The sequence below is a fragment of the Nycticebus coucang genome, chromosome 9, assembly GCF_027406575.1.
Source record: "Nycticebus coucang isolate mNycCou1 chromosome 9, mNycCou1.pri, whole genome shotgun sequence".
Taxonomy (NCBI): Eukaryota; Metazoa; Chordata; class Mammalia; order Primates; family Lorisidae; genus Nycticebus; species Nycticebus coucang.
The window spans coordinates 123,419,787-123,435,205 of record NC_069788.1 but is presented as its reverse complement, the minus strand read 5'-3'; the positions used below and the strand labels follow the sequence as shown (position 1 = coordinate 123,435,205).

Here is a 15,419-nt window from a genome sequence, read left to right as displayed (position 1 = left end):
TATGCATATATTTTATATACATACACAGAACACCTACGGTATTTTTTATGACAATGTTAAAGGTTAAAATTACCCAAACTCATTTCCTTAAAAAAGTAAAAGAATCATTAAAGCAAATAATGTAAAACAAAATAATTTAGTGAGAACTATTACTTTGTTATTAAAGGGTTAACAATATCAAGAGAGTGGTCTGAAACAAATCATGCCAATTTAAGGTTCCACACCTAAGCCTCCTACCTATCCTCATCAACATCTTTTCCATTCTGCTACATACAGCTCAAACCCCAGACCTATTGATGGCTCTAATAACCAACACTAAAAGCACTTATTTTCTGTACTGGTTATTTTGTCATTAATCCGCCCTACCTGGCACTGTCACCTATTATTAAATTTTTATGTCCGAGCACACTGTCATCCCAACTGGGCTGTAAATACTCCGGAGCAATTCCATTCTACTGGTAGCGGCTCTTAGGACCTGCACAATACTATGTATACTCATATTAGAAACTCAATACCTGTTGCATTACATTTGAATGAATATACGAGACATAGGAGGCAGGAAAAAAAACATACATACCTATTGAAAAACATTTAATAACCCAAGAGAAGAGAAATTTCTTATAAATTCTTTAATGACAATCATACTGAAGTAGTTAAGTGATATAATCATTTTGGATTACAGCCTACTGGTAAAAAATAATAAAATAAAAAAGTGACATAAATCATCACTAGCACGGTAACAGCAATGTTATTACACACTTCATATAATGGGCTCCTAATACACAAGTTGCATATGTGTTGTATGCATAATTGTGTGTCACACAGCTCCCTGAGTCATAATTTTTTAAAAAGCAAAATGGTTCCATACTACTTACTATTGAAAAACCAATCGAGGGGGTGTCTATTTTTTTTTTTTTTGTAGAGACAGAGTCTCACTTTATGGCCCTTGGTAGAGTGCCGTGGCCTCACACAGCTCACAGCAATCTCCAACTCCTGGGCTTAAGTGATTCTCTTGCCTCAGCCTCTCGAGTAGCTGGGACTACTGGCGCCCGCCACAACGCCCTGCTTGGGGGCATCTATTTTTTAATATACATATCTAAATAACTCATGTAACCTATCAGTTTCAACTGGGTATATGAGTGTAAGAGAGAGTGAAAGTAACAGAGAGAATTTTCTGGAGCCCTCCATCCTCCTGGTCTATGCTGAATGTTTTCTTTCTGCCCAGATCCACTCATCCCCCTTCTCCTTCTGCTCCAGGTCCTAGAAGGTTGACTCTAATGGCTGGATTTATTACCTATGTTCTCCTTTGGCTTCCAGCCCATGAGAAATACCCACTGGGTGGAAGGAGAGAAAGGTTGGGGTCTTTATTCTCCCAGCTTCTTCCTGTGGTTTGGCAAGCATTATGTTCCTCTAAGGCCACAGTTCCCATCTGGCATCCCCACTTATACAGCTAGAGCTCTGTTAAATTTCAGTTACTACTCCTGAATTCTTATGTACGAGCACACTGGAATTGGGGTGCTTTACCATCAGTTTTTAATTCCCTTATCCATGCCTACACCTTTCTGAACAGTCCTTTCATTAATCTCTCTTCCTTTACTGAGGCTGATTTTGCCATCTGTTTCCTGCATGGTGTCTGACGGAACCATGCTCCAATCATACTTCTCTAAGTGTATAGAACTTAGAACCACCATCATTCCTTCATCCTTATCCTGGGGAATGCCTTCCCCTCACCTCTTTTCTCTTTCTTCATCGACTCCCTTTTTCTTGAGTCCTCCAAAATCTTCCTGAGAAAGGGTACAAGGGGGTAAATTTTTGAGATCTTTATTTATTGGGCATTAGAGAAGACATCTTCTTTGAGATACTAATTTGCTTCCTTACCCCCAACCTGAATTTGTTACAGCTTGGAATGACTTCTGGTTCTGCCCTTTTTGTTTTCCCCAAGGAAGTATGTACACTGAAAGTCATGCTTTTCATCCAGTTAGAGGAAAAACAAGTGGCATAAATATGCAAAACTGGTTACTTTGGGTTTTTTGGAGACAGAGTCTCACTTTGTTGCCCTTGGTAGAGTACAGTGGTGTCATAGTTCACAGCAACCTCAAACTCTTGGGCTCAAGTGATCTTTTTGCCTCAGCCTCCCAAGTAGCTGGGACTATAGGCACCAGCCACAATGCCTGGCTATTTTTTAGAGACGAGGTCTCACTCTTGCTCAGGCTGGTCTCGAACTTGTGGGCTCTAGCAATCCACCTGCCTCGACGTACCAGAGTGCTGGGATAACAGACCCAGAAAATTCTTAAATAAACCTTTGATTTATTAACTGCTCTTCTACAAATTTATCCTATACAATATATTTCTACAAGGATGTCCACTGTAGCATTTTTTTATACAGGCTGAATATCCCTAATCCAAATATTGGAAATCCATAGTGCTCCAAAATCTAAAACATTTTGAGTCCAGAGGAAATGCTCATTAGAACATTTCAGATTTTAGACTTTCAAATCAAGGATGCTCAATTGGTAAGAATAATGCAAAGATTCCGAAATTAAAAAAAAAAATGGGTATCTGAAGCCCTTCTGGTTAGAAGCATTCTAGGTTAAGGGATTCTCGACTTGTAATAGCAAGGGAGGAAGCGTACCTAAATCCTCATCAGTATAAAACTGAATAAATATAGTAAATCTATATAATGGAATACTGTGAAGCTGTTAAAGCTATACTGTCAAACATGATAGCTACAGCTACCTATAAATACTGAGCCCCTGAAATGTGGCTATACTAACTGAGGAACTCGATTTTAAATTTTATTTAATTTTAATTAATTTAAATTTAAAAACTGATACTTGATCCACTATCGGAAAGCTTTTAAATATTTCTGGAACAATTTGGGTATTTGAATCTACTTATTCTTTTTTTTTTTTGTAGAGACAGAGTCTCACTTTATGGCCCTCAGTAGAGTGCCATGGCATCACACAGCTCACAGCAACCTCCAACTCCTGGGCTTAAGTGATTCTCTTGCCTCAGCCTCCAGAGTAGCTGGGACTACAGGTGCCCACCACAACGTCCGGCTATTTTTTGGTTGCAGTTCAGCCGGGGCCGGGTTTGAACCCGCCACCCTCGGTATATGGGGCCGGCGCCTTACCGACTGAACCACAGGCGCCACCCTGAATCTACTTTTTCAACTGTAAACTCTAAATACAGATCAAATATTTCTAATAAAAATTTATCATTCTAATTGAGATGTGCCATTGAGGGTAAAATACACACTAAAGACTCAGTATGAAAAAATTGTAAACTATCTTACTTTTTTTATTTGCGACATGTTGAAATAGCAATACTTTTGATACACCTATCCTTTCTTAAATAAAATACACTGTTAAAATTAATATCGCTTATTTTATTTTTACTTTTTTTTTTTTTTTTTTGTGGTTTTTTTTTTTTTTTTTTGGCCGGGGCTGGGTTTGAACCCACCACCTCTGGCATATGGGACCGGCGCCCTACCTGCTGAGCCACAGGCGCCGCCCTATTTTTACTTTTTAACGTGGCTACTATAGCATGAAGTTGGAAATGACATACCATTAAAACAAAAGCAAATGAAATAATGAATTTCAGAATGGTATTTATGTATTATCCCATTTTTAAAAATAGACATAAAAGATGTTTATAAAGTTATAACAAAAAAATTATGTTATGACTTAGATCTGTTAAAAAATTTGGAAGAATATATAAAATGTTGTTTTCAATTAATAATAAAAAGTGAGGATAACAGACCTCATGGTTCCTTCTTTCCACTTCTGTACTATTTTGATCTCTTATAAAATACTCACCCAGAAAAGAATGTGTTGCCTTTATAATTTGAGGAAAAAACACACAGATACTACTTTCTGAAAACAAACAAACAGGCTCGGCACCTATGGCTCAAGCAGCGAGTTCGAATCCAGACAGGGCCCGCCAAACAACAATGAAGGCTGCAACCAAAAAATAGCCAGGCATTGTGGTAGGCGCCTGTAGTCCCAGCTACTTGGGAGACGGAGGAAGGAGAATCGTTTGAGCCAAGGAGTTGGAGGTTGCTGTGAACTGTGATGCTACAGCACTCTACCCAGGGCTATAGCTTGAGGCTCTGTCTCAAAAAAAAAGAGAGAGAAGAAAAACAAACATAGAAACTTCAATTAAAATTTCATTCCTTTAAACAAAGTAATCAAAGTCTTATCCCTGAAGCCCTAAATAATTTCATAAACAATGAAATACTACATAATAAAACAGCAATTTCTAAATGAAGTGCTTATATAACCATTAGAATAATGACTCTAATATTTAGGAATTCCTCTCTACCATACTAATATGAATATACTACATCTTTAATTTAAAAATAGGAGGAAACCAGTTTGCCAAAGGAATAAAAGCATTAATTATAAGAAAATTCCAAAAGGGACCACCAACACTTTAAAATATAATGAGAGGTTCATAATTCTAATTGCATTGATTCTTTTATCATGTTAGTAATTAACAATAACACACTTTTTGTTGGTTTTGGGGGGTATTTTTGAGACAAGAGTTTCACTTTGTTGCCCTGGATAGACTGCCCATGGAGTCATAGTTCACAAGAACCTCAAACTCTTGGGCTAAAGCAATCCTCTTGCCTCAGCCTCCCCAACAGCTAGGACCATAGGTGCCTGGCTACTTTTAGAGACAAGGTTGCTCTCTTGCTCAGGCTGGTCTCCAACTCTTGAGGTCAAGTGATGTGAGTACAGGTATGAGCCACTGCACCTGGCTCACAATGACAAACTCTTAAAGAATCCTAGTTACCAAATGTACACAGATGGCTATTGCTTTGCTCCCAGTGTATTCCATAAAGATCTTCTCCTGTCTCTTTAATCAATTACTTTCCCTAAATCCCTTGTGTCTGAAGTTTTGGGCCTGTAAAAAGTATTATAATAAATTCCAACTTCTCACTCAAGTGATTTATACCTTACTTGAGAGAAAAAAAAAAATGCTCCAAAGGTCAGCAAATTAGTAGATGATTACCTTTACCTAGATGGCTTATTGGTATGTAAATGAAAACACCAGCCAGAGACAGAGGGAAGAGGGAGAAGGAGAGAAGGGTGAGAGAGAGGGAGAGAGAAAATAGTTTGCTTTGTCACTGAAGAACTACCAAATAAGCACTTCAGAGTTAACAGAATAGGAACATTTACAAAAATTAAAACTAATGAAGATTCATATCTGGTGCTATCTATAAATTAAAATGAAGCAGTAACAATGGAGAATATTTTCAAGGCCAGAAGTAAGCTTGTTTCACCAGAAAAGGAAAGAGAAAAATATGACAAGAAAGGAATACTGATGAGAATACAAATGTCATTAAGTTTAAAATCTAACAAACTTTTACAATTACAGGATTGCTGACTAAGGATATGAGTAATGTTCTGATCTTGACTAAATAGTGTCAGAGAAGAGAAAACCATATGAGAACATTCCTATAAACAAGAAATAAAAGGTCAATCTAAAAGATTGCTGCAAATCCTTTTTAAAAACTACATTTCCATTCAACAACGAAAAAAACTTGGATCGTCACTGACAAGAAGCAGGTTGTGAAGGCAGAGTTCTTAACCTTAAGAAAGTTAAAACTAAACATGGAGCCAGGCAGAATGGCTCATGCCTATAATCCTAGCACTTTGGGAGGTTGAGTCAGGAGGATCACTTGAGGCCAGGAGTTCGAGACCAGTCAGAACAAGAGAATGACCCCCACCTCTACAAAAAGTAGAAAAATTAGCTGGGTGTGGTTGTGTGCACTTGTAGTCGAAGCTACTTGGGAGGCTGAGGCAGGAGGATCACTTGAACCCAGGAGTCTGAGGTTGCATTGAGCTGTGATAATTCCATTGCACTCTAGCTCAGGTACAAAGCAAGACCCTGTCTCAAAAAAAGAGAAAGAAAAGAAAGAAAAGCTTCTATGGAAATCAAATAAGTAAACAACCAACTCTAAGTTACTTAATAAGTGCTGTACTAGAACTGCAGACAACATCATAAGAGTTAACTATATAAGAAAATGGGTATAAAGGGAAAAAGAACATAAGGCCCAAGACAAATGGCCTACGTCAAAATGAAAAAAGGTAAACAAAATATTAACACACTGACATTAGTAAAACTAAACAAATGCTTTATCCAAACACGAATGAATGAATTTATTCACTTATTCATTCATTCATGCAGACGTTTATCTACTACCCAGGCTGGAACACAGTAGGACCATCATAGTTTATTGTAGCCTCAAACTCCAAGGGATCCTCGCGCCTCACCTTGGCTTCCCAAAATGCTGCAATAATGGACATGAGCCCAGCCAGAAAACTATGTCATTTGTTAAACCTATTTAAAAATGTGTAGTGAGTCTTGGCGCCTGTAGCTCAGCAGCTAGAGCACCAGCCACATACATTGGAGCTGGCGGGTTCAAATCCAGCCCAGGCCTGCCAAACAATGACAACTAATACAACCAAAAAAAAAAAAAAAAAGCCGGGCATTGTGACAGGTGCCTATAGTCCCAGCTACTTGGGAGGCTAAGGCAAGAGAATCGCTTAAGCCCAAGAGTTGAAGTTGCTATCAGATGTGACACCATGGCACTCTATCAAGGGTAACATAGTAAGATTGTGTCTCCAAAAGATAAATAAATAAATAAATAAATGTGTAGTGAAAACCACTCCATAGTAAAGCTTGAGTGTTAAATGCAGAAACTTAAATAAGGTTTAGTTTCTCTATTAAACAGATAAAGCTGAATAGAAGTTGATCTCACAACATAAGTAACTTGTTTAAAGTAAGACAACAAATTGTTTATACCATCAACTTTCACTATTTAGAGATAAAAAGCTGACCTCAATATACAATTATAATCAAACATCCCTGATTCAGACTATGACAACCAATGACAACCAATTCACACAATTGCTATAAAATCACATAATTACACAATCAATTTAAAATATATTTATTTAAACATACATGAATCCATCACTATTTAATTAGAATGTCGCAAACCAGGTTTGTATTATCGGTCTCTTTTCTAATATTACAGAGTGCTTAATACTGTAAACACCAGGTACTATGCCTACCATTCTTGATGGTACTATCTCAATCCTCAAATAAGACCCCCTGAATTGGGCTCTAATACCACCCCCACTCTGCAGAAAAGGAGGCAGCCAGGCTTTGCTAAGGTAACTTATCAAATCTGACTTGACGAGTCTGACTCTAGAGTCTGTACTATACTGTAATGCCTGTCAGTATATATGCCTGTGAGAAAGCACGAAAAAGCCAGCAGCAGATTCATCCATTTATGGTTGTATCTTTGTAGATACTAAGAATCTCAAATTCTCTCACCTTATAGGAAGTGACTAGGATAGAAGAGTCTGTGATACTTAGCTCACATTCAATGCTAAAGTTTAAATAAATTATAAAAATACAAATTGGAACAAAGCACCTACTTACTATATGCCATTCTGAGCTGTTTTTCCCTCTCAATACTTCTGACACCAAATGTGTGGGTCTTTTCCTCACATTCATCTCCAGACATCAACTTGGTGTCCTATGATTCAGTTCAATTCTGTCACTGAGTCAGAATCAGATCCCACAAATTAATGGTTCAGTCCTACAAGACTGTCTCCACTTCAGAAAGCAAGCATAAGACCTGAGCCTCCTGTATTTCTGAACACACAGCTATTAATCAGGGGTTCCAAAGACTCTCTCCTCAGGTTCAATACAAATAGCTCAGGAACTCAGGAAGGTACTTTACTATCATTGCCAGTTTATTATAAAGGACGCAACTTAGGAACAGCCAAATGGAAGAGAAGAAATGCACAGAGCAAGGTATGGGGGGATGCAGTAGACTCTAGAGCTTCCATGCCTTCCTTCTCCAGGCACACAACCCGCCCAGTATCTTGACTCAGTCACCAACTCTCAAGTTCTCCAAACACCGCCATTTAGGGTCTTTTATGGAAGTTTCATTACATGGGTATGACTGATTGAATCACTGGCCATTGGTGACAAGACTCTAACTTATCTAGCCTTCCCAGAGGTCAGGGGTGTGGCTCTAAGTTTCAACCCTCTAATCATGCCTTGGTCTTTCGACAGCCAGCTTCCCAACCTGAAGCTATCTAGGGGCCTGCCAAGAGTTGCCTCATTCAAACAAAAAACACTCTTACAACTCCTATCCCAAAGGAAATTCCAAGGGAAGCCCTATGTCCCTTACAGGGGACAAAGATCAAATACAGATGAACCTCCTGAAGTTGAACTAATTTTCATAGATGGGACAAGCACCACATGTACTCAATGAAAGTTCCTCATATTGACCACCTCCATATGTTGACCAGTTTGTTACAGTCCCTTGGGTGGTTAACCTACAAAGGGTATATATATATGTTTCTTACTGTATCACTGAGCTATATTAAGCACTGAGATGCTCAACATTGTCACTGATGATGGAAATGTAAATGAAAACCACAATGAAATACTACCATATTCCTATTAGAATGGCTCAAACTAAAAGGATTGTTTAGGAGATAAGGGGATATCCTGTTTAAAAAGAAAAAAAAAAAAAAAGATTGGCCATACCATATGCTGATGAGGATATAAAGCAACTAGAATTCTCTTACACTCCTGGTGGGAATGCAAAGTGGTTCAGCCACTTTGAAAATAGTTTGAGAGTATTAGTTTCCTCTGCTCAATTAAAAAATTACCACAAATTTAGTGGCTTAAAACACAAATTTATTATTTTACAATTATATAGATGAGAAGGCTGACACAGGTCCCCTTGGGCTAAACTCAGGGTTAGCAGGGCTGCTTTCTTTCCCAGAGGCTCTTAAAGATTAATTAGATTTTTGAGCTTTTTCTAGATTTTAGAGACCACCCACAATCTTTGGCTTGTTGCCTCCCCTCCTCCACTTTCAAAGCCAGCAACTTTGCATCTGAGGCCCCCCACCAAGATGTTGTTACATCTTTTTTTCTAATGCTATTCTGCCTAAATTTATATTTTTATTTATTTATATGATCTCTTTTTTTGTTTTAGTTTGTTCTGTTTTTTTGTTTTGGAAACTGACCTGAAATTTCCTATTTACTTATTTATCTCAGAATATTAGGGGGTACATACTTTGTTTCTGTAGAGCTTGAGTCAAAGTTGTAAGTGTGCCTTTCACACAGATAGTGTACACATTCATACCCAACAGGTGTGAATTTACCTATTTCCATCTCCCACCTCCCTCCCTGTCTCACTGACATTTACTTCCATATGTACACTTAAGTATTAATCAATTAGTTCCAATTTGGTATTGAGTACATGTGTTTGTTTCTCTATTCTTGTCATGTTTCACTTATAAGAATGGTTTCTAGTTCCATCCAGGTTGTCACAAAAGATACTATGTCACCATTTTTTATGGCTGAGTAGTATGCCATGGTATGCATATACCACATTTTATTAATCCATTCATGTACTGGTGGGCACTTGGGTTGTTTCCATGTCTTTGCGATTGTCAACTATCCTGCTAAAACACTGAAGTGCAGGTGTCCTTTTTATAAAATGACCTTTTTTCATTTGGGAATACACCCCGCAGTGGGTTGCCAGATTAAACAATAGGTCTACTTTAAGTTCACTGAGGTATCTATCTGCATACAATTTTCCATAATGGCTGTCCTATCCTTTCACAGTAGTAACAAAGAAATAAAATATCAAGGAATATACTTAGCAAAGGAGGTGAAAGATCTCTATAGGGAGAATTATGAAACACTGTAGAAAGAAACTATAGAGGATGTAAAGAGATGCAAAAATAAAGCATGTTCATGGATCCGCAAAACTGACCAAAATGGCTATACTTCCCAAGGTGATTTATAGATTCAACTCAATTCCCAAAAAACTGCAATGCCATTTTTTTCAGACCTAGAAAAAATATTCTACACTTCATAGAAAAAGAGAAAAGACCCTGAATAATCAATGCAACCACAAAGCAAGAGGTATCACATTATCAAACTTCAAGTATTACAAGGCTGCTATAACCAAAACAGCACAAAAACAGGGATATAAACTTACATATCAGAACAGAGAACCCAGAGATGAAATCATTCTCATATTCCCATATGATTTTTGACAAAACAGATAAAAACATACACTGAGGAAAAGAATCCCTGGTTCAATAAATTGTGCTAGGAAAACTGGATAGCCACATATAAAAGACTGAAACAAAATCTGCTCCAATCACTCAAAAAAATTAACTCACAACGGATAAAATACTTAAATCAAAGGCAGGAAACTATAAGAATTCTAGAAGAAAATGTAGAAAAACTCCTACAGATACTGGCTTATTGCAAAGAATTTATGAAGACAACCCCAAAAGCAATCACAGCAACAACATAAATAAATAAATGGGACCTGATCAAATTAAAAAGCTTCTGCACAGCCAAGACCACAATCAAAAGAGCAAAAACACACCCCGCAGAATGGAAGAAAATATTTGCATGCTATGTACATATACATCTGATAAAAGACTGATAACCAGAATCTACAAAGAACTCAAGGAAATCAGCAAGAAACAGCCAAACCACCCCATATAAAAAAGTGGGTAAAAGATATGAACAAACTTTTCAAAGAGGATATACCAATGGCCAACAAACTCATGAAAAACTGTTCTAATACAGTGGTTCTCAACCTTCCTAATACCATGGCCCTTTAATACAGTTCCTGTTGGTTGCAACCCACAGGTTGAGAATTGCTGCTCTAATAAGTAAGGAAATGCAAATCAAAACCACACAGAGCTATCTCCTAATTCCAATGAGAATAGATCGTATTTAAAAGTCCCAAACAACAGATGCTGGTGGAAAGAAAGGAATTCACACATTCTTGGTGGGACTACAAACTAGTACCTCTCTTTCCCTTTTTAAAGATTCTTGAAATACACTGGAACCAACTGAATAATCCAGGATAATCTCCTGATTTCAAAGTCAGCTGATTAGCAATACCTTTGCTATGTAACCAAACATATTCACAAATTCTAGGGATAAGAACATCTTTGAGGGTCATTATTCTGTCTACCGCAGATTTTTTTTTTAAATAAAGTCAGGCATACACCTATTGGTAAAGATGTACAGCAGCTTTATTCATAGTCATAAAAACCTGAAACTGACTCCAACATCCTTCTGCTGGTAAACAGATAAATGAATGATAATACATCCACACAAAGGACTACTTTATTCAGCAATGAAACAGAAGGAAATGCTGATACACTCAGCAACATGGATAAATCTCAAATATATCATGCTAAATGAAAGAAACCAGGTTCGAAAGCTAAATACTATCTTTCCATTTAATCAATATTCAAGAAAAGACAAATTATAAAGAGAAATAAAGAAATAACAGATCACTGGCTAGCAGAGATTATGGGTGGAGGAAGAGTTGACTACAAAAGGGAATTTTAGGTGATGAAACTGTTGTAGCTTGACTGTGGAAGTTGCACAACTGTATGTATTAGTCAAAACAATTATACAACAGAGTTAATTCCATTTCATGTAAATTAAAGAGTTAAAATCTTTTTTAAAGAAAGGAAACAAATGTATCATTTCTCATCCATCCTACAGGCAAAAATTTTTAAATGTGACAATGCCCTCTGTGGGCAAGGATGAGAAACCATGGCCATTCATACTACTGTTGACAGGAATGTGATCTGTTCAACTTTAGAGTGTAATTTGGCTATAGCTAGTAAAGTTGAAAATACCCATCAACCTATTATCTGCAAGTCCACTTGGAGGTAGGTGCACATTGTACAGAAGCCTTCACACATGTACTCAAGGAGACATGAATGAATACAAAGGATATTCATTAAACATTGTTTGAAATACTGGAAAACTGAAAACAACCCTTCAGTAGGAGAATGAATTGTAGTTAGTGGTTAGCAAAAAAGAAAAGAAAAAAAATACAGAAGACTCTTCTCTACCAATTACTTATAAGATTTAGAAAAGGTAATAAACCAAAAAAAGGTATTGGTTTATTTAGACATAGTAGCGCAGTGCCCATGGCTCAAAGGTGTAGGGTGGCAGCCCCATATGCTGGAGGTGGCAGGTTCAAACCCAGCCCCGGCCAAAAAATGCAAAAAAAAAAAAAAAAGAAAAGAAAAGAAAAAGAAAAAGACAGTGAAAAGAGCACTGAATTTAGAATACTGAGACAAAGCCTTGTAGCATTTAGGTAGTTCCAACTATGCCACTAATTAGCAGTCAAACTATGGGATGCTTAACTTCAACAAGCCTCATTTTCTTCTTCCTGGAAAATGAAGAGGTTAGCCTATATAACCACTAAGATTACTTCTAACTTACTGATTCTATGATGCAATAAGTTTATAACCCAAAATTGTATTCTACAGCAGCACATGTCAAGACACTATTTTTTCCCAACCCCCTGAAATCAGAAAATACCAGAGAAATAGGACATCTCAATATACTGATATATAAAATAGACCAAATTTTTTAGTATGCCTGTGATAAGATTTGTAATCAAGATCATAATCGAAGAAGATCATATAACCAGCTAAACCCACTGAACCGAATGAGGTTCAGGTACAACATGTCCTCTCCTATTTTAACATTCCAAAACAAGTTAATATTGTTCATGAGTGCAGCTTTACAGTATTTACTAGCCAAAAGTCAACGAAGTACAAAGTAAAATTTACTTGATTTTTTAAACAAAGATAAAATAATGAATCGCTTTTCATATTTTTGCCTGTTTCATCCATAAAGCTCTTACATCATAATTTAAAAGTTTCAGTGTGCTAGAATAGTTTAGAGAGCCTTTTAAAACTTTTAACAGTGAAGTGGCTCACCAGCACTTTGAGAGGCTGAAGTGGAAGGACTGGTGGGGGCCAGGAATTTGAGACCAACCTGGGCAACACAGCAAAATCCAGTCTCTACAAAAAGATTAGAAAATTAGCAGGGCCACCAGGTGCAGGGGCTCACACTGGTAATCCTAAGGACTCTGGGAGGCGGAGATAGATGGATTGCTTGAGCTCAGGAGTTTAAGACCAGCCTAAGCAAGAGTGAGACACCCCACCCACCTCCCCCTCCCCCGTCTCTAAAAAAAAAAAATTAGCCAAGTGTTATGGAGGGCGTCTGTTGTCCCAGCTACTAGGGAGGCTGAGGCAAGAGGATCTCCTGAGCCCAAGAGTTTTAAGCGGCTGTGAGCTATGATGCTATGGTACTCTATCCAGAGAACCAGAGTGAGACTCTGTCTCAAAAAATAAATAAATAAATAAGTAAATTAGCAGGGTATGGTAGCATGCACCTGGAGTCTTAGCTACTCAGGCAGCTCAAGTAGGAGATCTGCCTGAGCCCAGGAGTTTGAGGTTACATACAGTGCACTGTAGTCTAGTCCTGAGGACAGAGATAGACTCTGTCTCTTTGGGTGGTGTGGAAGGGGACTTGGAATATGTCACCACCAGGGAGATCTAGTTGTTCATAATTAAAGAAAGCTTTTTTAATCATTTTCATGACCACCAAGAGTTATACTTCAAGGACACCAATGACCAACACATCACTTGCTCCTACTCCAGCATGCAATAGTTTATTAACTTCTAGTATAATCTAAAGGCATAACTGGGATACTACCATTAAAATATTATATTGCTTTTTAAAAATCAGAAATAGTAACACTTTTAATCTTGTCAGTCAAATCAAAGTTTCAAAATTCTTGCTCTACAGACTTTCCAAATCTAAATTCTTAAAACTCTAAACGAACACAGGGACAAAATACACACTATATACTCTACTAAAAACTTTCTAGACATCAGATTTTAATTTCAGCGTAAAACGGCCACAAAAAAACCTTTCGACTGAAACCTAAATTCCGTTCACGTTAGTTTACGTCAGTCAACAGAAGGTGAGTTATTATTATTAGTAAGTTACATAATTTGCTACAAAGATCGTTTAAAGCACCTTTCATAAAACTGAGGTAACGACAATTCACAGGCTTCAAAGTTCAAACTGCAATCTTAAATTATCAGAAACCATTAATAAAATTATGCTTTTCTTTAACAGTGGTCACAAGGAAACAGGAACTGTTTGTTTAAAGGACGCAATGAGCAGCAGAATACCAGGAGCTGAGTCAGGCAGAGGAACGCCGACTGCATTCCGTCTTCTAAAGGAAAGTGTCCGCCGCCGATTTCCCCGACGCGACTGGGGGGAGTCGCCGGAGTAGCGACCTCGGGCTGGGGCGCAGAAGGCAGAGGACTCCCTGCCGTGCCCCCTGCCAGCGGGGCCCGGCCGGCTGTAGCCGCGCCAAGGTGCGTCCCCCGCCGAGCACAGGGAGCGGGCACAGAGCAGGCAGCGTTCCTCCGAGGGACAAAGGTTGGGCTCACACCCTCCGAGGCCGCTGCTCCGGGCGCCTGCGGCAGCGGGCGGGCAGCCGGGGGTACCCCTCACCCCGGGCCCGCGCGCGCGCCGTATGGGGGAGGGGGCGAGCCGGGCCGCCCCTCCCCCGCCGCGCTCCCGGGGACCTGTTGATTAAGATCTCCACAACCCAGCCGCCCAGTCCGCCTCTTACCTCCGCGCCTCTGAGCTGCCGACCGTCCTGCCCCGGCCACTCCTAAACACTGCAGAAGCGACAGCCCTCCAGCGGCCCTTAAAATACCGGATAAAGAATCCAGAAACTCCCGATCCCCCACCTCAAGATCCCTAGTCCCCGCCCCGGCCCCACCGCCAGCCTCCTCCGTCGCCGCCGTCACCGCCGCCGCCGCCAGCGACTCCACCTCTAGACCGCGCGAGACCGGCCCCTGCGGCCGCCGCGAGACCGCGCACGCGCTCCCGGGACTCTGGCGCAGCGGGCGCGCCTATCCTAGTCGGTCCCCGGCGCGCTCCGCCCACCGCTCGGCGGAGAGCCTGGCGCGGTTCGCCCAATCCCGAGCCGGCGCGAAAAGAGTGCCTGCTCATTGGTCCTCTCTGCGGCTCCGGAGCGGCTGGTTGAGCGCACTCCCGCGCCTCCAAGTGTCTAGTGCGAACTGCTCTGGGCTCTCCCGCCCTGGAGAGGCGCGCTCTGGCGTTGAGGTTCGTGAGGTTGCTGTGAGGCGTGACGTTCTATAGCCCTGGACTTTTCTGCCCCTGGAAGACAGCTCCTGAGGAAAATCCTGTTCATCTTGAAGCGACTCTTCAGGTCCTGTCAAGTTCGTCACACAAGCTAAGATTTGTTTAAAAAAAAAAGAAAAAACACTATAATTAAACACCTGGATGTGCATAATGTCCAGAAAACTAGCCGAGTTCTGAAAGCCAGAAAGGAAGGCTGCCTAGGGCTGCAGCTGTTTCACAAAACTCTCCCGAACAGATTTAGAGTTGCACAGGCCAACCTCCTTCCAGGGCATAGACTTGTACACGCCACCCTCTGGATAGGGAGGACGCAGAGATTCGTACACGCCACCCTCTGGACAGAG

General features: G+C 39.7%; 1 protein-coding gene across 6 annotated transcripts in view; it reads right to left on the bottom strand.

The window, feature by feature from the left end:
* Positions 1-14,983, bottom strand: part of PALS1 (protein associated with LIN7 1, MAGUK p55 family member) — a 95,454-nt gene extending 80,471 nt beyond the window's left edge. Inside the window, exon 1 of one of the 6 annotated variants that reach the window (XM_053602271.1) lies at positions 14,540-14,983. The gene's annotated coding sequence lies outside the window, so the exon portion shown is untranslated. Of the gene's footprint in view, positions 1-3,818; positions 3,891-12,824; positions 12,843-14,090; positions 14,398-14,539 lie in introns of those variants that run through there. The other 5 variants (XM_053602276.1, XM_053602275.1, XM_053602272.1 and 2 more) reach the window with 5 other exon arrangements.
* Positions 14,984-15,419: the final 436 nt, after the last annotated feature.